A 23835-nucleotide genomic window follows, 5' to 3' on the forward strand; every position below is an offset into this window, starting at 1 on the left:
ATGAGCTGGTCACCACTAGACTGACTTTCAAGGGAACTTAAGTAATTGTGATATATTGCAGACAATGGATGCTAAGCTCTATTTCCACTATCTTCTAGGTTTGGAGTTCTTTTTGGGTTGCCTGACAAGTTAGGTGGCCTAGCTCTATGTTGTTCTATACATTTGAGTGTTTTAGTTGAGAGGCTTGTAATTCCCCCCCCATAAGCTCTGCTGGCCAGCTGCCTAGGAGAGGTACTGGCTTGGGTTGTGGAGAGGTGGTTTTAGTGTGACGTGGTTGCACATAAGAAATGCATCACACTTGATGGGGGTCACACAGCTGTCTAAGGACCTCACGGAATGGTCGTTGAGGAACTCTTGGTCTGGTGCCATGGACTAGGTGGTTGAGCTTTAGCCATGACTAATGTCCGGTGAGGTGAGGAGGCAGCAAGAACCAAAGGAGGAGGAGACTCTAAAAAATGCTTATAAATTACCGCAAGAGTTTATAAGAACAAGAACATGTCAATACAGTTTGATGTACTACAAATTGAAAGGACATGCTGTTCACATCGAGCATCCTGTGTAGCAGCATCCCCCCCCCCCCTCTTCTTGATTTCGCCCTTTCCACTGCGCACATGTTGTCACCAGCATGGACATTAACCTGATTCCATACATGGATGGGCTTTGGAGGATGCCAAGACACCCAAAAGATATGATGTGCAAGCTTTGGGAATTGGGGATTTATCCAATACAAGAACCTTGGTGCCCGGAATTCGGTCATTGCGCCCAGAAAAGAGTCGGACATTAGAAGCTGGGTTTTGCACGTGAGAAACATGCCTTTGGAGCACTTGAGGATTTGGTAAGGTTTGGCACGGAAACACAATCTTTCTGGCTGGAAATAAAAAATCACCCATCTCCGCCCCTCCTCTTGATCATCATTCTTGCTGTTGAGCTTTTAGCTTAATTAAACATGATTAAAGAGTAAACATGAGGCAAAGAGCGGAAAGCTATGTTGTGTTGCATTGAGACACAAGGCCTTGTTAAATGGGGCTTGAATAGGTAAAAATGAAGAGGCACATCCTTGACGAAAGGATGTGACTCTTGAATGAATAGTTGTCCTTTGGACGTAGAGATGGTGTCCTTTGATCAATTGATGTGTCCCTTTGAAGAGATGTGTCTTGGTGATCACCCATGTGAAAGGGTGTGACTCTTAAGTGGTGTCCTTTCAATGATTGAAAATTCTCTCCTACTTAAAATAAGACTCTGGCTAAATAAGAGACTTTTGATGTTGCTGAAGATCTTTGTCATTAGGCCATTTATGCTTGTGGTGAAGCTTGCATTGAGAAATATTGAACAAGTTTTCTGTATTGCCTTGTTGTCGTGCTTTCAATGCTAAATCCCAAGTTGTAGTATCATTCTTTAATGTCTTCTTTGTCTACTTCCAGCTACACGCACGCAAGACTAGCTTCGAGGTTTGGGGAAGCTTGGAGCTAGGCATGCTGATTGGCGAGCTGAGTTAAGGATAGACTAACGGGCGAGCACCCAAGTATGGACGGGCGGGCGCCCAAGTGTGGACGCCCGATGACCGACCAAGAGCCTATAAAACGGTGGCCAAGGTTAGTCATTAGTCATATAGAGTCTCGCGTGATTTGTGAGAGCTCTATGGTCTGGAGCTTGGATCTAGTGCAGACGTGCACCTGCTTTACGCAGTCGAGGCCGGCAACAGTCTCGAGGCCCGCGAGGGTAGCTTCGTGGCAGTATGGGACGTCACGAAGCAGAGATTGGTCGGTATGTCCATCTAGTTAGCTCAGCTCGTGGCTCGGTGGGGACAGCCAAGTCTGTGGGCTTGCCCACGGTTGTCACGGTTGGGTGGTGAGTCAGGCCTGCATCCCCTTCTTGTTTTGTTTGGTTTGTTTGCAGGTTCGAGTCTCGTACCAGGAGCGTTCTACGAGGAGATCCTATGGGGATTTGACAGTGGTATCAGAGCGTGCCTTGTGAACGAGCAAGTCGGTAGGTAGAGAAGATGAGGTCGAAGAAAGGTATGTGTTCAAGAAGCTTGCTGTTTTTTGTCTAGGCATACTTCTGTTTTTCAGATTAGTATGTGCTTTTTTCATCAAAGAAACCCGTGATGAGGGCGTAGGTGGTTAGCAGGGTTGTTTGCTTTGCAAGAAGAAGGCTGAAGATGTGTTTTGCTGTCGTATGAACTGTTGAGAGAGAAAAAAGGAAAAAGCATGTTCGCTTTTGGTTGAACAAGAGAGAGAGAGAGAAAGAGAAATAGCGCTTGTATGCTTGTTGCGCTGTTCTATGTGTGAAGAATCTCATCACGCGTAGATATACGCAGGGCGGCTGTTTGCAAGCATTTGTACGTAGGCAGGCGACTGCTTTCGCTGAGCCAAGTGTGCGCAGGTCGGTTGATACGCAGGCGGTACAGCCGGTCATCGTAATGCTCAGACGGGCCAAGTACGTGTGCAAGCGCAGGCAAATGCTGGTGCGCAGGCGGCGATTTCAGTTGCATATTCACATTCGGCTCTGTACACAGACTGGTCGCACAGGCGGCGCTTGGCAAGCGAGCGCAAGGCGGCAGAAAGGCACTGCAGAAAAAAAGCGAAAGCAGGTGTCGGGTGGCTGTATTTTTAGCTTTTGTTTTTTGTAAATAAAAAAACAGAGAACGAAGATCCACCTACGCTATCTTTCTTTCGTTTTTTTTTTTTTTTTTGGGCTAAACCTTATAAGAGGGGTTTTAAGACTTTAAAGCTTAAAGGTGTTAAAAAAAAAAAAGAAAACAATATATATATATATATATATATAAACACAAAAGCAAAAGCTCAAGTTTGCTTTTGAGGAAGCTTATATAAACCCCTTAAGTGGGATTCTTGCCACACATCTCTCAAGTTCTCAAGCTCTCAAGCTCTCAAGTTCTCTCGCACTATTCTTGTGCAAGATCAAAATTTCTCTCCACTTGCCCTCTTTAAGATGTCAACCCAAGAATCCGAGTTGGAGTCCCTTGTCGAACGCAAAGGCTTGCCGGCTACGGCAGATACCGATGCCGATCTTTTTGACGATTATGTGTCAAAATCTGATTTCCAAGAGTTCAAAGTAGCTCTCGAAGGTTCTTCTTTGGAACGTCAGGCACAAATTGCCGCGCAGATGCAGGCGTTGCAGAACTCCATCTCTCTTTTGACCAACACCCTATCTACTCTTTCGGGTATGGATACCTTGGTCTCTGCTTTTAGGCCCCAACATTACTCCGGAATAGTTCGGGGGCGAGCAAAAGCAACGTACCAATGAGATCGTGGACACTTGGCTACATAAGTGGCAGGTCCATTTTCATTTTCATCCATATGATGATGGAAAAAAGATCCAGTTAGCAGCAGGTTTCCTCTCAGGCAAAGCTTTGCTTTGGTGGAAGGAACTCAACCCTAAGCCAACGACTTTGTAGGCATATGCTCACTTATGGTAGTGCTATGTGTGAACAGGGCTTAACCAAGGGCACTTTTTCCCATGTAGTTTTTTCCTCTTGGACATCAAGTGTGAAAGGACACTCTAACATATAATATTTTGTACTTCTATATTATATGGATGTGGCACACATGCAAGGGTTGACTTGCATTTTGTGGATACCACACTTTTGGCTCTCCTCTCTCTCTCATTTCTGTGTGTGAGCTTCTCTACCCTGCACCTAACCCTAATGTGCAGGTTTGTGTGTGTGAGTGTGTGAGTCCAACACCCAACATTTGGTATCGGAGCTGGGAGCTGGCCCTGGAAATCTACAGCTGGAAGAAATCCTGCGAATTTCGGTCGCTTGCGTTTTTCCGTCGCCGGACTGCCTACTTCCGTCCGTCGGATTTCGTCACTGCTCCGCCGTTCGGCCACCGGCAACGGGCGGCACTAGTGGGGAGTCCACCACCTCCGCCCAGCCTCGCGAGCGGCATCGTCTCTATAGCCGGCGGCGCTCCTGTCCAGTCGACCCCCAGCTCCGTCGCCCCCCGGAGGCACCTGCCGTCCGGCGCGCCCCTGCTCCGTCGTGACCTTCGTTGCCCGTCGCCAGCGCTCCATCCGACGCCGTTACGCTTCAGGGCCGGCCTTCGTCGCCGTTGCCCAGCACTGCTTCCCGTTCGACGGCTTCTGTGTTGCTGCTCCGTTTCCCACGGCTTCCGGCCGTCAACTGCCGTGCGTACCTGTCGACCTTGCGTTCCGGCCAGACTGCCTCCGTCGACTCCGTTCCGGCCAGAGCCCGCCCGTTGTGTGTTCCGCTTTGCTGTCGTCGGGTCCCTGGTGCTGCCCCGACCTCCGCCTGCCTCGTCCCCTCTGCTGGTCCACCACCGCTAGCGACTCCAGCGCCGTGCCCGCTTCCACTGTTCGCACCCTCCGACCTGAGCGCCCGATACCTGTAGCTCCTCGACACTCTCACGCCTCCATCTTGCTGCCCGGTACATGCACCCGCCTTCTCCACCTGCAATGACTCCCTTCAACGTCTCCACCTACAACGACTCCCTCCAACGCCCAGGTCTCTTTCCGACTGTGCTTCCATACATCATCTTCCCGGCTGTGCATCATACGTGCAGGTACCTTTCTTTCAGCAAACAGAAAAAATAAACAAAGTAAACAAAATAAGGTTTGCAGGTACTCCGCTCTAGATTCGACAAATTTTGGGGTTTGCCAGGAAGATTTGAATTTGTAGGTGGTATAGGATTCAGGCAAATTGGGGGATTTCTCAATTTCAGGACAAATTGAAAAAATTGGGCATTTTGCTTTACCTGAAATTTGGGGGTTTTTGAAATTGAGGTCAAAATCAGTAAATTGAGCCTCTTTCATTTGCAAAAATTTGGGGCTTTTGTGGAAATTGGCCAATTAGATGCACATTGAAGTGATTGGAGTGCATAAAAATTGGGGATTTTCAGATTGGAGCATGTTTTTGGGCATTACAGCTGCGATTTGTCGCGTATGTATACACGTTGTGTGTAATTGGACAATTTGGTGTAGGTTTACACTTGCTTTGGTTTGCAGGCATACATTTGCACAGGACATTTGGTTGCCTGGCAGTGCACATTGGTGCTTGGTTTGCTTGCAGATATATTTTGTTGACATGGCACACAATGCTATAGATGTATTTGGTGTGCTCACCCAGGAGGACAAGCTGGATGGATCTAACTACTCCCTTTGGAGTTTCATGATCCGTAATTTGCTGGTAGCCAAAGGGCTTTGGGGCATCGTGTGTGGTGATGACACACGCCCACTTACCATACAGCCAGCCACGCCTCAAAGGGGAGGTGCTCAAAGAGCTCCTGATGTAGATCTTGCTCCCACACAAGAGCAGAAGAGATGGGACTCTAGAGATGCACAGGCTATGTCATTGATAGCCCTTTCAGTGAAAAGGACTATTATTCCGCACATTCGTTCATGCAAAACATCGAAGCTTGCATGGGACACATTGGAAGCAATGTATCAGGTACGCAACGAGGCAAGAGTTGCCTACTTGAAGAGGCAATTGGATTTTCTTTCTATGGATGAGGGTGACTCTATGGCAGATCATCTCACCAAAGTGAAAGATTTGCAGGAACAATTGCTCACATTGATGAGGTTATCCCAGACAGACAGATGGTCACGAACACTCTTCATTCTTTACCGCCTTCCTACTTGGGCTTTCACACCTCTCTCAACCTCTCAATGAGAGGAGGTGGTGATCCCGTCACTTTTGAAGAGCTCGTGGGTTTACTCTTGCAGGAAGAGCAAACATATCGAGCAACCGTGGTGGAGAAAAGGCATTTACAGCCAAGGATAAAGGTAAAGCAAAGAGCTTTAGGCATGGGGGACAACAGTCTAGCAAGGCTGGTCATGGACAGCCCTCTTCCAGTGGTGAAAAGTCTGACAAAGGGGATGCAAACAAGCCCAAAAAGAAGGGCAAATGTCACTATTGCCATAAGCCTGGACACTACATCAGTGAATGTAGGAAGCGGATTGCAAAAGAGAAAAGGAAAGAAGCAGGCAATGCAGTAGCAGACTCTTCTGATGACAAAGCACAGCAATCAGCTAATATCAGGAAGAGTACACTTTTTTGGTCACATGCACTAGTGACACACCAAGTGCTTCAGACACTGATATGTCTTGCATTGCATCTGACAGACAGAATGCATCATGGTATTTTGATAGTGGTGCTTCGAGCCACATCACTTCATGCAAAGACATATTTCAGCACTTGGTTTATGCTTCAAATGGCCGCACTGTATCATGTGCAGATCATACCACATATCCAGTAAAGGGAATTGGTCATGTCATACTTTTTGCAGCCAATGGTGCCAATATATGTATGAAAAATGTATTGTATGTTCCAGGAATAAAGAAAAATCTGCTCTCCGTCTTAGCCATAAACGACCAAGGTTTAAAGGTTGAATTCGAAGATGGGAAGTGTTTGGTAAAAGACCCATCAAAGGGTTATGAACTAGTCACTTCTGGAACCAGATACAAAGGCTTGTATAAGTTGGACAGCTATGACAAGCGCACTTATGATGCAAATACAGTGGCTGCCCACACTCCTGCTATGCATGATGCAGAGCTATGGCGTGCTCGTTTTGGGCATGTAAATTCTCAGAGTTTGATGCTTTTGCAGAAGCATCATATGGTTGATAATATGCCGCCTCTTGAGTCTCCACCAAGACATGTATGTGAGGGCTGTATTTTGGGAAAGATGCAACAAAAACCATTCCCCAAAGATGAAGCTGTTAGAGCTGAAAGTAAATTACAGCTCATACATAGTGATGTATGTGGTCCAATGCGGACACCATCCATAGGGGGGCATCTTTACTTCGTCACATTCATTGATGACTACTCCAGGTTTGCTTGGGCTTACCCTTTGAAAGCGAAAGCAGATGTGTTTACATGCTTTCGACACTTTGTAGCAATGGCTGAAAATATGTGTGCATGTAATGTCCAAACACTCCGCTTAGATAGAGGTGGAGACTACATGTCAAATGCATTCAAGGATTATATGATTCAAAAGGGCATCAAACACCAATGTACTGTGCCTTATACACCGCAGCAGAATGGTGTAGCTGAAAGGAAAAATAGATCTCTCATGGAGATGGCAAGATGCATGGTGAAAGCACAAAAGTTGCCTCACAAATTTTGGATGGAAGCTATAATGTGTGCAACTCATGTGTTAAACAGGTGTCCAACAAAAGCTTTGAAAACCATAACACCATTTGAGGCTTGGTATAGCCGAAAGCTAACAGTGGATTATATGCGTACATTTGGGTGTTTGGCATATGCACATGTGCGAGAACAACTCCGAACAAAGCTAGATGACAAAGCAATTAAATGCATTTTTGTGGGCTACAGCAATGAAAGCAAAGGATACCGTCTTTATAATCCAACTACACGAAGGATTTTTGTCAGTAGAGATGTGGTATTTGCTGAAAATTCAGAACAGCCCATGTACAGCTTGTATAAAAGCAATGATATAGGCATACAGGACATGTTTGATGGACTTTTACCCATTGCAATTAGGGGAGATTCAGATCAGCCAGCCCCTACACAAGAAAATCCTCATGTAGAACATGTGGAACAGCCAGCCATTCAGCCCCCTTCTATGGAAGAAGTGGAAGATCTTGTCAGGGAAGAGCAAACAGCCATAGACACAGCCAAGTCAGTGCCAAGATGGTTGCTGAAAACTTTGCAAGAAAGCAAACTTGCAGCTCCACTCACAGGTAGAACAAGGGCTAGTTCCAGCCATGCTTTGAATGTACACAGTGGGGAGTCTGCATTCGCAATGGGTGATCTCTTTGATTCAGAAGAACCTTCTTCTTATGAAGAAGCACATGAGAATGAGCATTGGTTGCAAGCTATGCAAGCTGAAATTTCTTCTATCATGAAGAACAATACATGGGATCTTGTGGAATTGCCTAAAGGCAAGCATGTAATTGGAACAAAGTGGGTGTACAAAGTCAAAAGAAAGTCTGATGGTACTATTGACAGGTACAAAGCAAGACTTGTGGCAAAAGGCTACTCCCAGAAAAAGAGAATAGATTATGAAGAGACTTTTGCTCCTACTTCGAGAATGACCACAATAAGATCTGTGATTGCATTGGCTACACATAAAGGATGGAAAGTGCATCAATTGGACATCAAAACTGCATTCTTAAATGGGGATTTACAGGAGGAAGTACATGTAAATCAGCCCATTGGTTTTGTAGTTCCTGGTGAGAAACATAAAGTATGCAGGTTGCACAAAGCATTGTATGGGTTAAAGCAAGCTCCAAGAGCTTGGTATGATAAGATACATGCTCATCTAACCAGCCAAGGTTATGAGAATAGTCCAGCTGAAAGCACATTGTATGTGAAGAAAACCGATGCCGATATTCTCATAGTCATCTTGTATGTAGATGACATGCTCATTACAGGTACAAGCAAAGCACAAATTTCAGATTTCAAAGCTGATTTGAAAGCTGAATTTGATATGTCAGATTTGGGGCCTTTACACTACTATCTCGCCATACAGTTTATGCATACAGATGATGGCATTGTTATGCAGCAAACTAAGTACAGAAAAAGTTTGCAAGGCTTTACCTCGAGAAAAGTTTGAAGCTTTCCGCAAAGCTTTGGGCTTACTCTCATACAGAGAGTGATCTGCTACCTTGTACAGGTTCACACTTCCACTACAGGGAGGATTTGTAGACATATGCTCACTTATGGTAGTGCTATGTGTGAACAGGGCTTAACCAAGGGTACTTTTTTCCATGTGGTTTTTTCCCCTTGGACATCAAGTGTGAAAGGACACTCTAACATATAATATTTTGTACTTCTATATTATATGGATGTGGCACACATGCAAGGGTTGACTTGCATTTTGTGGATACCACACTTTTGGCTCTCCTTCTCTCTCTCTCATTTCTGTGTGTGAGCTTCTCTACCCTGCACCTAACCCTAATGTGCAGGTTTGTGTGTGTGAGTGTGTGAGTCCAACACCCAACAGACTTGGGCACAATTCGAAGACGTCTTCGAGAAGGAATGCCTCAAGAAAGAGGATGATTATGATGTTGTTGTCCGGTTTACAGCTTTGGCCATGACCTCGCAGCATCTCACTTATGAGGTTTACCTCCAGAAGTTTAGGGACTTGCAGATGAAAGCTACAAAGATGGATCCCACTACTCTTTTGGGGTTCTTTGTAGCCGGTTTACCAGACTCATACCGTTTACAGGTTAAAAATAACAAATGCAAAACTTTGGACGAGGCCATTCATTTAGCTCGTATCTATGATGATACAATGGTCTCTTCCAAGTCTAAACCCGTTATCGAGCAGGGGAACAAGCACAAAAGAAAGTTCTCCGCACCAATGGCTAACACGATTGAAAGAAAGTCTTCGGACTAACCTTCGAAGAATTCAAGTTCGACACCAGCGAAGAAGAAACGACTCCTTAAAGCTTTGAAGCTCAAGGAGGAGGGACGTTGTTTCATCTGCGAAGAAAAAGGACACATGCATAGCGAGTGCCCGAAGCAAAAGGGTGCAAAGACCAACTCAGGACCCAAGCCAAAGGCAGCTAACCAATTGTCTTTGATAGGTACGTCAGTTACTGTACTTACTCGCTCTAGTTCATGTTATGATTGTTTGTTCAACTCTAAAGTTTTTGGCTTGCATAATCTTCTCCGAGTTTATGGAGAAGTGAATGGCCATAGAATCCATATTCTTCTAGACCCTGGCAGCTCACACAATTTTGTTAACTATAAACTGGTGCAGAAATTGTGTCTTGATACGACACCCAGCGATCATACCGATGAGGTACGCCTACCTGCGGGAAGGCAGTTTGGGATCGAAAGGTGGAGATGCTACCAATCCGGATTCAGGACTACAAAGATACTCTGGAATGTTATGTTATGCATCTAGAACATGTAGACTTGTTATCAGGGATTGAGTGGTTTAAGACTCTTCAAGTTCAGATAGATTGGTCTTGTCATATTTTTTCTTTTCAGCATAGGAACACCCAGTATAGTATTTTAGGTGATTGTGTGCATCCCGCTTTGGGACCTCTTGTTAATACAGTTGATTTTGGAAATATGATGGATTCTTCTTTGTATACTGCTTTACAGTGTGTATTGATTCCACTTTCTTCATTTCTCATACCTTCCATGGATGTCAATGAATTAAGTGTATTTGAAAGCAAAGAATTACAGAAGATACTTGATTCGTTTCAAGATGTATTTCCTAAGGAATTGCCATCCGGTTTACCACTTGAAAGGGCAGTAGATCATCGTATTGACTTTATCCCTGGTGCTCATCCTGTTAGTATTTCACCTTATAGGATGAGCCAAGCTGAGGAAGATGAGTTGGCTAAACAACTCGAAGATTATTTGAGGATGGGCCAGATCCGTCCAAGTAAATCACCTTGGGGTGCACCTGTGTTGCTTAGAAGAAAGAAGGACAACACCTGGAGAATGTGTATAGATTACAAGAGATTGAACAAGCTGACAATTAAGAACTGTTATCCTCTCCCTAGATCAGATGACTTGATTGACCGGTTAGCAAGAGCGAAATATTTCACGAAGATAGATTTACGTACTGGCTTCACCAGATACGTATTCATGAAAGGCATGTCGAAAGAACCGCCTTTCGGACTACGTATGGTCATTATGAGTTTCTTGTATTACCTTTTGGGTTAACCAATACTCCAATCACTTTCCAACAAATGATGAACGATCTTTTTCGTGAACATTTGGAAAAATTTGTGGTGGTGTTTTTGGATGATATTTTGATATATAGTCATACTCTTGAGGATCATATTAGACACCTCACGATTGTCTTATCTATTCTAAGACAGAATTGACTATATGCTAAATTAAGTAAATGCGAGTTTTTTATGACGACAGACATCATTTACTTGGGAGACAAGATCACTAGAGATGGATTGAGCATTGACTATGACCGAGTTCAGAAGGTTTTGGACTGGTCTGAACCAAGAAGAGTGAAACAACTTCATTCTTTTCTCGGTTTTGTTGTTTTTATTCGGAAATCTGTGCGGGAGTACTCTCAGCTCACACTACCGATGACCGACTTATTGAAAGGTCGTGGACGTAAGTCAAATTAGCCTATCACTTGGAATAACGATTTGAATATGGCCTTCAGATTTTTGAAAGATAAAGTCAAGGAAGCACCTATCTTGGCATTACCCGATCCTAGTCGGCCTTATGTTCTTGAAACTGATGCCAGTGACTATGCCATCGGGACTGCTTTATTTCAAGATGGTAGACCTATTGCTTTTGAAAGTAAAAAGCTAGACAACACTCAATCGCCTGAGAAGGAGCTTTATGCTGTGATTCATGCTCGAGACATTATTTATATGGCTCCAAGTTTGTGGTATTGACTGATCATCAGTGAATCAAGTATGTGTGTGATGCGGATGATTTGAGAGAAAGGAAAGCTCGTTGGGCTAAGTTAATGCAAGATTTTGATTTTGAGATTCGTTATTGGAAAGGGTCCATGAATAGTGTTGTAGATGCGCTTAGTCCAATTAGAGAGGTGAATACTTTGTCGTTCACCGAGATTTCTATTGACTTATTTCAATCATTGAGAGGGCTTTGCAAGGTTGATAGTTATTTTGGTCCATTTTGGTAGAAGATCCAGGATGGGAGCTCATTGATTGACCAAGACTTGATGACTGAACAGCCTACCATTCAAGCTGCAGGAGGCCAGTGGATGATTCGGAATGGTTTACTATTCCGTAATGACAAAATTTGTGTACCACAGATCCCGGACATTAGGTCCAAGATTCTTAAAGAGTGTCACGGCGCTCCTTCTGCTGGACATCTTGGGGTACACAGGACGCTATTGTTAGTGAAACACACTTTTTATTGGCCAAAGATGAAAGAGTATGTAGAAGATTATGTTCTCAAGTGTCAAGTTTGTAAAGCAAATAAAGCTGAACGCTTTAGACAGGCTGGGTTGTTGCATCCTTTGCAAATCCCAAGTAATAAATGGGAAAGTATTTCCATGGATTTTATTACTGGATTGCCAAGAACACATGAAGGCCACGCTTCAATTTGGATATGCAAGAAATGTTACAAGTTGCAAAGGAATCTATTAGAAGTGCTCAAGACCGAGACAGATTTTATTCTAATAGACATCGTTCACCCAGAGAGTACTTTGAAGGAACGATGGTATATTTGCGAGTTCCGAAAGATTCCGAGACTTTACGGACAGGTCGATCTCCAAAATTATTCCCTAGATACTGTGGACCATTTTGTATTACACGATGGATTGGATCAGTTGCATATGAATTAGATTTGCCTTCTCATGTGAAAGTTCATCCTGTAAATCATGTCAGTAGACTTAAGGAAGTACTGGGTGGAACTGACCAGTTAGTTTCTCCTGAAGAAATCATAGATGTCGAGGACATGACATTTGTTTCACACGAACTTGAAAAGATTCTTGGATTTCGTGAAAGAAGATTGCGTAATACGCTTATCACGGAATACAAATCAAGTGGAAGGATCGTGTTGAGGAGGACGCTACATGGGAGACATTGACTACTCTTCAGAGAGATTACCCTGGCTTTTTAGTGAGCTCTTAGAGGAAGGGGAGTATGTCATGTGCACAGTGTGTATCTGCTGTGTGCTACACGCACGTAAGACTAGCTTCGAGGTTTGGGGAGGCTTAGAGAGATTACCCTGGCTTTTTAGTGAGCTCAGGCTCTTAGAGGAAGGAGAGTGTGTCATGTGCACAGTGTGTATCTACCGTGTGCTACACGCACACAAGACTAGCTTCGAGGTTTGGGGATGCTTGGAGCTACAGGCTGATTGGCAAGCCGAGAGCACCCAAGTATGGACGGGCGGGTGCCCAAGTGTGGACGCTCGATGACCGGCCAAGAGTCTATAAAAGGGTGGCCAAGGTTAGTCATTAGTCATATAGAGTCTCGCGTGATTTGTGAGAGCTCTATGGTCTGAGCCTAGATCTAGTGCAGACTTGCACCTGCTTCACGCAGCCAAGGCCGACAGCAGTCTCGAGGCCCGCGAGGGTAGCTTCGTGGCGGTATGGGACGTCACGAGGTAGAGATTGGTTGGTACGTCCATCTAGTTAGCTCAGCTCGTGGCTCGGTGGGGACAGCCAAGTCTGTGGGCTTGCCCATGGTTGGGTGGTGAGTTAGGCCTGCACCCCCTTTTGGTTTTGTTTGGTTTGTTTGCAGATTCGAGTCTCGTACCAGGAGCGTTCTACGAGGAGCTCCTATGGAGATTTGACAGAGGGTTACTATTTTTGGCTTAACTCCGATGGAAATTCCATTCATGTCATTACGTATGGAATTGAGCAAATGGAGGGACATGTCAAAGCACATTTGGCAGAAGGTCTACCAGTTGGGATATTTCTTAAAGGTAAAGATTATGGGAGGACCCATCCCTTAGATTAGGACATGTGGCAAAGCTATTGTGTGGCTCTCCACTTGTCATTATAGCCTTCTCTTGCCATTTTAGCTCATGGGAGGCCCAAATCTATAAATTGGAACCCTCTCTCTTTATTTGGAGGAGGCTCTAGTGCTGCAAACTAGCCTCTACCATGTTGGCAACTCCTCTCTATTCTTGGTGGTTCTCTACTCCAAGGTTATGGCTCTCTACCACCATTACAGGCTGCCCTAATGATGGCTTCTCTCTTTTTCTCTCTTGAAGGATGCCCATGAAGTATACTGGCTGTTGGAGACTGTTTTGGAGGCTTCCATCGTGAATAAATACTTGAGTCATTGTATTTACTGCACCAGCCATTGTACTTGTTGTACCAGCTGAATGGAGAGTTGAACTTGTTGTATCAGCTCTATTGCATGAAGACCTATGGTTTTTGGGGAAGAATCAGTACCCACACGAAGGTATATGGATTATATTGTTGTCTCGGTATTTCTACAGCCTCTGTACCAGCTGAATTTTATGGTTGCCTCGTGTTGGGTTGTGTTATGGCATTTGTATATGTATAATCCGGCATCTCTCGTGGGGAGAGTAAGGCCCTAAGTGGCATATGTTTAAGGCTGTGGGCTGATTTCAATGTTGAATTGCATTAATGGTCAAGTGTTTTGCGAAACCTTCGATCCCTCCGGAAGTTACAGGGGTAAACGACTTCGGGCTTGAAAATCCACATTACCTGGAATGAATTGCTTACGAACGACTCACTCAAATTTTTTCCACGTTGTAATCGTTTTTCTAGCATGCTGTCGCCGTTGCTACCAAAGTAAGGCAATATCCTTAAGTAAGGATGCGACAAATGTAATCTTCTTGGCATCGGTAAGGACCATTGAGTCAAAATACATGCGAGGTTTGTAAAGCCATTGTTCAAGTGTACGCTCTCAAGGGGTTTAATTTCCAATTTCTTAGCTTGCAAAAGACGATAAAGAGTCATAAGATCGTCACCTTCCAGCTTAGGAGGAATGTTGTCTTTATTGTCTAGTACTGATGGTGTAGTGGAGAAGCTGCAAATAATGATGACCTGGGGAAATGTGTGCGGTGTATGTGACTGCCCAAGGGCACACTTTTTTTTTTTGAAGTTTGTGTAGAAGTGCAGGCTATATGCGGGAGCTCCAAAACGCCTTGCAGGTGGGTTTTTATAATCCTTCTTTTTTCTCTGCCGTATTTGTATTACGGGGGTGAAGGTCCTTTTTTTCTTTTTTTTTTTTCTTTTTGCTATTCGTTGGCTGTTTGCAATTGTAGGCGGCGGGTAGTCCTGGGTTGTGCTTGCCAAGCAGGTTGCTCTCTTTTTTTTCTTCCTGTTGGGCTGCCCCTTGCGTGAGGTATTAAGGTCAATTTTTTAAATTAAAAAAAGTTATAAGGCTTTAAGTCTTAATGTGTGGCTGAAATTTTTTTTATTTAATAAATGTGGCCAAAGTCATGGCTATTCGAACTAAAGGGTGGCGGCTCTTCACACATGACGATTCAGCTCTGAAGGGATGACTACATCAAACGAGGCGTGGAAGAGATAGAGAGAGGGCCTTTCAGCATTGTAGACAAGTTAAATATTCTTGGGTATCATGAGAGCCTTCCATGGTTGTTTTTTTTTTGTTTTTTTGTTTTTTTTTGGTGAATAGGGCTTATTGCATATCGAAGAAAAATCATAAATCAAGAAAAATTGGACATTTTGGGAAAATTTGAAATGGCCATCTCTCTAGTTCTTCCATACAACCCTTGCTAAGGCTGAATTTAGGATTAGGGTTGGCTGTTTTTTTAGGGTTAGGGTTTGGTTGTGGGCATCCTACAAATTGGAGTTTGTTTGCTCTAGCCTTTGATACCATTGTGAAGCTTTTAGCTTGATTGAACATGATTAAAAGATCTTAATGCTTAAATACTTGAGTAAATATTAGACAAAGAGCAGAAAGCTGTGTTGTGTTGCATTGAGGCACAAGGCCTTGTTAAATAGGGCCTAAGTAGGTACAAATGAAGAGGCACATCCTTGACGAAACGGTGTGACTCTTGAATGAATAGTTATGTCCTTTGGATGTAGAGATGTGTCCTTTGATCAATAGATGTGTCCCTTTGAAGAGATGTGTCCTTTGGTGATGACCCATGCAAAAGGGTGTGACCCTTTATTGGTGTCCTTTCACTGATTGAAGGCTAATCAATAGTAATTAGAGAGATTAAGTCACAATTGTGACACTTGCTCCCGGCTACCTAGAAACTGTGCTGAAGCCATTCTATCGCGATGGGCTTGTAGTTTGGCCTTTCATATGTTGCTCTACTATTGTACCAACTCTAGGCCTGCCCATTTTCTACTCTCGACTTGGCTAGGTGAGGACCATGCCAACAATAGTGAGACTTGCATTTGTGTGGACGCGGAAGATGATCATCCAATTTGGTGGGATAAGGATGGGGAGCTTCAGTGAGGTACTTTTTAAGGTAGGTGAAGGTGGTATGCGGGGTCGGACCACTAAAAGAGGGTGGATGGTTTGATTAGGCTGGTCAATGGAAGGGCCACGTCGGCATACACATCTATAAAGTGATGGTGGTAGCCGGTGTGCTTGACAAAGACTTTAGGAGTGTGCCTTGGACCGCCGAGAAATGACACTTAAAGGGATTGAGACGTAACCGGGAGGAGTGACACTTAGGGAAAAAATAAAGCTAATTGGGCAAGGTGTTCCAAGAAGGCTTCTATGCGGGAGACGAGTTGAGTGCCTGTGAAATTAGAAAAAATCATCTATAAAATTGTGGAGGAAATTAAGGAGGTACTCCTTGAAGATATTGGTGATAATACATTGGAAGGTGGCCAGAGTGTGGCATAACCCAAAGGGCATCTTGTTGTAGATGTAGGTATCCCATTGGGTGACGAATGCTATCTTGGAGGGGTCGTCTGGGTGGCCAGAGTGTGGCATAACCCAAAGGGTATCTTGTTGTAGATGTAGGTATCCCATTGGGTGACGAATGCTATCTTGGAGGGGTCGTCTGGGTGGATGGCTACCTGGTTGTACCCATTGAAAACATCCATGAAGGTGTACAGGGCATGCCCAACAACATCTTCTAAGACACGGTCCATGAATGGGAGATGGAATCCATCCTTAATAGTGGCATTCAGAGTGTTCCACTAGGGTGATGATGTGGGCTTCCTCCATTTTTTTCCAGCTCAACTTTGATTGCCTTTGCATACGTTGGGTTGAGTTTGTAAGCCCGCCCATGGAGTGGTCGAGTTCCTTCCCTGCACGGGTATGGTGTGAACAACAATGTGAGCTGGGACACCATCCAGGTCTTTGTATGTCCAGGCGAATACATCCTTGTAAGATTGGAAGAAGGTGGTGGCTTGATCATGGGTGATCCCACAATTAGGATGCTAACAAGATAGGCCAGGTATCCTTTGTAGTACTGAGGTTTAATTCTTGGACTGGGTCATTCCAGGAGGGAAGGGAGAGAGGTTCCCCTGTCTCAGCCGTCTTGGAGAGGAGAGTGGGATTGTGGGCGGGCTGCTGGTAAATTGGAAAGTTGCCATATCGTTCTTCCCTCCAAGACATAGGAAGCTCCCCTAAGGGAATGGTAGGTTCTTCCAAGGCCACCTTTGTAGATTCTTGGTGCTGGGGCGTTGGGGGATTGTTTAGGCCCATGGTTGGCGCTTTTCAACCTCACTTAGGAGAGGTTTGAAAACCCTTTGCCCTCCGTGGCTGCCCATGACTATCGCTTAGTACCTCTATGATGTCCACCATATAGGATGTTAAGCCTTCCACTGTGTGGAGCCAATCAAGAAGTTTGGACTAGTCACCATGGGGAACAATGCCTTCTTTAGACATGGGCCAAGATGTGGTTGTCTGAGGGATTGTAGAAAAAGTGGGAGGCTACTGTGGATCCCTTGGTCCAAGCCTTCCTCCAATTTCAGCTCCCTGTCACGTGTGCTCCTGGGCAAATACCCAGTTATATGGTACTCCTGTACTTCTACTTCTAAGCCATGGCCATCCAATTACTAATGACGGAGCCCCTTTGATCTCAGGCAGCCGGATCACACCACAGTCAAGCAAGCATGGGATTCCTTGGATCACTACGATGACTCCATCCACTAGGCCTATGGGGGTCACCTCCCATTGGTCGGCCATACGGACATATAAGTTGGGTGGTCTTGTTAACTGGAGACCCACTGCATGGAGTGTGAATTTTGGCATTAGGTTTACCCCATAGCCACTATCAACAATTGCCCCATAAAGTGGGGTGCCACGAATCTCCACAGATAGGCAGGGACTCCGGTAATAATCAGTGAGGGAGGGGTTGGTGCGGCTGATACCGCAATGCATGCACCTGTAAGAAGTGGGTCAGACCCACCATTGTGGAACTGGCCACCACTAGAATTTGGTGGCTTACTGGCAAGTTGCTGGAGTGCACTGAGGTGTTGTCGGACATCGGGGCTTAGTTGGAGAAGATCAAAGAGATTCACCACCTAGCTTCTCTGGGAGGGGAACTACCTCGTACAACAGAGAGGGGGTTGGGGTGGTAGAGTCTTGTAATGCCATGTGATCTCGCTTTCTTGCTGTGAGAGAAAGGGACCATGGTGCCATGTGCAAAAAAAGCCTCTCTCTGCCTACGCATGATGCGATCCGTCCCTCCTTGAAGCTTTGCCCACTGGCTGCAAAGGGTATGAATGATATCAGTCCAAATGGAACCGGTGGACTCAGTTGGGGGCATAGTCACAAGGGACGGGGGACGGGGACGGGACGGGGGCGGGACGAGGGAGGCCATAAATAAGGAACGGGGACGGGGGAGGGAACGACACTCAAAAAATACTTTTTTTAAAAATTTTTCTACTCTACACTTATTCTACTTTGGAAGTACATCAAAATGAGCACAAATTTACACTAAAATGGTAAGCTTTTGAGTCATATTAATAATTAAGTAGATACAAAATGAGTCATGACTGAAGAGCCTTAAGGAGGCAGAATACATGGACAGACTCAAATGAGTCAATGACAAAAAAGTGCTGAAGACTAGAGGCTAGAGGCTAGAGCTAAGCAGTAAGGCCCATGAAATTTGAATCATGATCCATGAATGATCATCCACGTGAAGTGCTCGCCTCATGGTCATGGGTAGCTTGTGCCAAAGAAGCATCAAGCTCATCCTCAGTCTCATCCTCACTGGCATGTTGCTCTTGCACCTCATCCTCTTGTTGCTCTTCTTGTTGACTCATCTCCCACTCGGTGAAGGAATCTGTCTTCTTGGTCACGCTCTTGCAAAGCATTCGCAAGTTCGCCCTGATGAAGACAAGGTCATTGGCACGCTCTACCCCGAGTCGGTTCCTCTTCCTAGAGGCAATGTGGCTGTAGGTAGGCTGTAGGTACTCCAAAGTTGCTCCAATCAAGAGGAGCTGACGGCCTGGCTAAGTATGTGGATGGCAAGTTGCTGCAGCTCCGGTCCATCCGAACCAAAGTCCTCTCACCATAGAGCAGCACCAACTTTGGAGCGGTCAACCTGTGCATCATGACGGCCATAGGAGCCATGAAATGACATGTACATCGAAAGCTGGTCCCTGATCTTGTGCCTAACCGATGTATCAGGCACAAGACAATCCAAGATGATCCTCCATCCAGCGCTCACCTCCCGGTCGCTCTCCTGCTTGTTGCCTTGGAATTCTAGGTCCACCACATAAGCTACTGCATGCAATGGAGAGTAGTAGGAATTCCACCTTCCTAGACACAAGGCATGGATCTCCTCGTATTTGTCTTCATCAGGCATGAAGTCTTTCAACTTCTCTATCATGCGATCCATGGCCTCGTAGACCTTACCTATGCATGGTTGCATAGCGTCTACAATCCTCAATAGGTGGACTATGGGCCTCACCATAGCATCTGTGGTCTTCACACGCTCCTACCAAGAGGCGTCATCGGTCCGTAGCCTACACTCTTGGCCAGTGGTTGTATGGGACTCTTGCATGGGGACAAACTCGTCGCTAAGGAAAAGCCCCCCTCAAAGCACCGCTACAATCCTTCAACTGGCCCAACATGAGAAAGTTGTAGGCAAACCGGGTGTCGGAATATTTGGGGAGAGAGAGACAGGACCTCTTGTTGAACTGATGCCGAAGTCTAGGACAAAGGAGACCCTGGTGTTGGCCTCCTCAATGAGTGGGCTTATCCATGGTAATGCCCCGATGTCCTTGAGGAGGTTGTTTAGGCAATGAGTCATACAAAAGGACACCGTGACATGTCCATACATACCTTGGAGAATAGCTCCCGCCGCCCTATTGGAAGGCTCCCCATCCGCAACAAAGCCCACTACATGCTCGGGGCGCACTCCGCCGCAAGCACATCCGCAGTCTTCCCCGTGCCGGATGCATCATGAGATGAGATGAAGTACATCTCTCCGCGGGAAATATGCAACTACGCCGTGAATACTCCTCTTGCGGGTGTCAGTCCATCCATCCACAATGAGGGAGACTCCGTTCCTCTCCCATTGCTGCTTTGTGTTGTCGGCCGCTTGCTCTACAATGCGCTTCTCCTTCTCGAGCAATGTAGTGCGCAAGCTCTCGGATGAGGGGGGTGTACAGGTTGAGCCATACTCCCCAATCTTCTTAACCATGACCTTGAAGTATTCCGACCTATTCAAGAAAATAATTTACTAATGAGAAGAGGATTAGGATGATGAAAACATGAATGAAGAATTGGCAATGATCGATTTGCACTCACCTAGCTGCTTGAAAGGCAATGTGGTCGTGGAAGAAGAAGCGGGCCACTGCCATATCCACCTCCTCCTTCAACTTGGGGTTTCCAATTCTCCCCAAGTGTAGATTGTTGTCGTGGGCCACGTAATGGTTGAGAGGCCGTGGAGATGGAGGGTGCCGGCGTCATGGATGGAGTAACATTTCGACTTGATGGTGAAGGTGATGGTGTGCCTGATCCCGATCCACCACATGACTCCATTGTAGAGGCTTGAGTTTCTCTCCTCATCGTCGCGGGATCCACGGCCACTCGTGGTGTCCTTCTTGTCGCTTCAACCGCCTCGTAGACGCTAAGTTTGTCAAGAAGTTCCCGTCTCTTCTTGGGCGTGACATTCGTGCAAAACCTCACCTCATGCCCACTCTCATGCAAGAGGTGGGCTCGCACTTTGTCTGCGCCACCCGTTCGCCGGTACGGGAAAAGCTTGCATACCCATGGCCAAGAACCGCCTCCATGAGCGGATGGGGTGTAGTTAACCTCCTCCCACCATGTCCATCCCGTTGTCCTTCTACAGGAAGCCCCGGCACGTGAGGAGGATGCCATGGTTGAAGATGGCTTGACTCTTCAGCCTTGAGGAATGAGAGAGAGAGAGAGAGAGAGAGAGAGAGAGAGAGAGAGAGACCTAGAGCCTAGAGGCTTGGAAGTTGGAAGACTCAAGACTCAAGAGGCTTGAGAGAGAGAGAGAAATGAAATGAAATGATATATTAACGTCTTCAAAAGGCCAAAATGACCTATGAGACCAAAAAGGTTACAACAATTGGTGGATCTGATACAATGTCTGTGTAAGGAAAGCTAAAAACAATTAAACAACTAACTGAAACTGAAACAACTATGAGGAAAAGTACGGTACCAGGAGCTCCTAATGGATAACATGTGGGAGGAAAACTCTAGCAACAAAGGTAAGCATCATACACATCACTATCCAAAGATGTCTCTCATCGGTCGATGGCGGATATCCTCAATGTCCTCCATGGTGAGTACTCTGACTGGACGTCTCCCATGCCGTGCTAGTATGGTCCTGATTCTCTGTTGTAGTCTCCGCCGGTGTCGAGAGAGAGAAATGAAATGAAATGAAATGAAATGTTATATTAACGTCTTCAAAAGGCCATAATGACCTATGAGACCAAAAGTTACATCATGGTGGATCTGATACAATGTCTGGATAAAAAAACCCAGAAAATGAAAAATAAAGATGATACTACTGGCACCTAGAAAATGAAACTGGAACTGGAAGGTACACTATGGAGGTACCTCCATCTCATAATATGTGCCGCATCGGACACTGGCGGATCTCCTCAATATCCTCTGTGGTCAGCACCCTGACTGGGTGTCCCGCATGCCTCGCAAGAATAATCCGAATCTGCCGCTGCAACCTCCGTCTATGCTGGGATGCCCTCCTCCGTAGTCGTGGGCGTCTGGACCACCCAAGCTCAATCGCACGATCAATCAGTGTACCCCTGGTGTGGGCGGTATCCATGTCCTGCTGCTGCTGTGGTCCATGTGGCGCAGTGATGGCTGGACTAAAGAAGTCTGTAATGTGCCTCTGAGTCTGGCTCTCTGTGCGCCTAAGCAGGCTATCTCTATGTCTCCGCAGCTCAAGCAAGAACAATCCCAAACACCTCTGGTCCTGGTACCCCATGACTCTGGAAAGTGGTCCAAAACCCTCTCTGAATAAACAGTGGAAACGACCACGTATCTCATAGTATGCAGTACAATGGCATATATAATGCAGCTCTGTCTCTGGCTCCCTATGGCATACTCGGCATATCCTGGCCTCAGCTGGTATACCTCTATATCGGCCAATCTCAATCTCAAGCTGGTGTGAGGATGTGCGAATCTGACCAATAGCACATCGTACTGCATGAGACAAGTGTACATCCATGTAACTGGGTCTGATCACAAAACCATCTGCTGTGAGCTGAAGAAAATGCTCTCTGTAGAAAGCCATCTTCGTGCCCAGCTCCTCAGTCGGCTGTATCCATGTCCTCCTAATGTCCAGCTGAACTAAATCCTGACGGATGAGTCTGGTAATCTCTGTCCGTGTAAGAGTGAGAGAGGGTGCCTCCAGAGAATACTGGAGGGGAGGCAATCTGTCCATGCTAAAACCATGTGCCTGGAACCAAGATGTCATCTGTCCATACCAACAAGCCGTGTCTCCCTGTAAAGCTAACTGTCGGGAGGACTCCAGGGCGAGGCGTGCATATCTGTCTCGGGGGAGATCCCACAAGCCATGTATGTAGGAGACTGATCTCGTAAGAGCCTCAATCACCAGAGGGGCAGCCGCCAGCTTTGCTCGAATAATCTCATGAGGTACCACAGCCTTGGCTCTAATAAGCCTAGCAATCATAGATACCAAAGGCCTCTCCATACCTCTCCACCCACCTGCGCTGTGATGGCCCACTGAAGGTCCCCATATCTGCACTCCATAAAGCATAGCTGATGTCACTAGAGTGTCAAAAAGCTAGAGTTTCGTTCGAGGTTCCTGAAACTGAACCTGCGAACACATCCTCTCCAAACCACCCAGGGCTGCATGTGCTCTAGTTAATCTAGTCTCTGCTGCTCTCCTCATCGAAAACACTGGCCCACTGAATACTACCCCAAGATATGTATATGCATCTGTATACTCCACAATCTCCTGCCCATATGTAAATGTGGAAGTTGATCGCCTAACCCACTGTGGCGTGGTGTTAAACACCATAACCTTGGTTTTGCCAAGGTTGACAGACAATCCACTATCATGTGCAAACTCATGTAAAGCATCCAGATGACGCTGCATACCCTCAGGGGAGTCAGAGATCAACACAATATCATCAGCATATAACAATAGTGGGATCCATGTACCTGCTAGCTGGGCTCCTCTGTCCCCCAATCTCTCAATGTAGTCAGAAGCCTCATCCACATACATACCAAACAGTGAAGGAGATAACGGGCAACCTTGCTTCACTCCTATAGTGGAGTGAACCAAAGTAGAGACCCCTTCTGGGGTGCGTACCTGTCCTGCAACTGATCTGTATAAAGCCATAATTCCCCATATGAGCTCTGTGGGTACCCCCATCTCCTGTAATCGCCTCATCAATCTGGCTCTGGGCACTGTATCAAATGCTTTGCGGAAGTCCACAAAGCTACAATAAATCCGTCGCCCATGCGACCTGCCCTCCTCAATAATGGCCCGCAAAGTCAAGATGTGGTCAAGAGTAGAGAAACCTCTCCTGAACCCTGCCTGTCCCTCTGCTCGAATGCCAACTCTCTCTGCCCATCTACTCAACTGCTGCTCAAGAATGGATGCATACAATCGTGCTAGTGTGTGACCAATCATAATAGTGCGATAATTCCCTGGCTGCATAGGGTCCCCTGACTTGAAGATAGGCACGATGGTGGACCTACTCCAAGTCTCGGGTAAGCCTTCGCACATAGCACGATTGAACATCACTGCTAGAAGCTCTGCCAGCATGTCTCTCGCATGAATAAAGTGCTCAGCAACCAATCCATCGTGATCATATGCTCTCCCAGTCTTCATCCTATCAATGGCCTTCCTTACCATCTCTGCGGTAAAGAAAGTACATGTCTGTGGGCATGGTGCTGGCGGGTCAGGAAAAGGTGTCTGTCCAGGAACTGTATATAGAGATGCTGCATAACTACCCCAGACCTCTGTAGAAGTGATGGCCAAAGCAGGGGAGGACTCATGGAACAGACGCCAAGCCTCCCTCGAATCCTGGCTCAAGAACAGCTG

General features: G+C 45.9%; 1 protein-coding gene across 1 annotated transcript in view; it reads left to right on the forward strand.

The window, feature by feature from the left end:
- LOC147641134 (protein DETOXIFICATION 46, chloroplastic-like) overlaps positions 1-23835 on the forward strand; it is a 72881-nt gene that overhangs the window by 17095 nt on the left and 31951 nt on the right. The window lies entirely within an intron of this gene.

This window comes from Cibotium barometz, chromosome 2 (assembly GCF_041138505.1).
Source record: "Cibotium barometz isolate CiBa-2024 chromosome 2, ASM4113850v1, whole genome shotgun sequence".
Taxonomy (NCBI): Eukaryota; Viridiplantae; Streptophyta; class Polypodiopsida; order Cyatheales; family Cibotiaceae; genus Cibotium; species Cibotium barometz.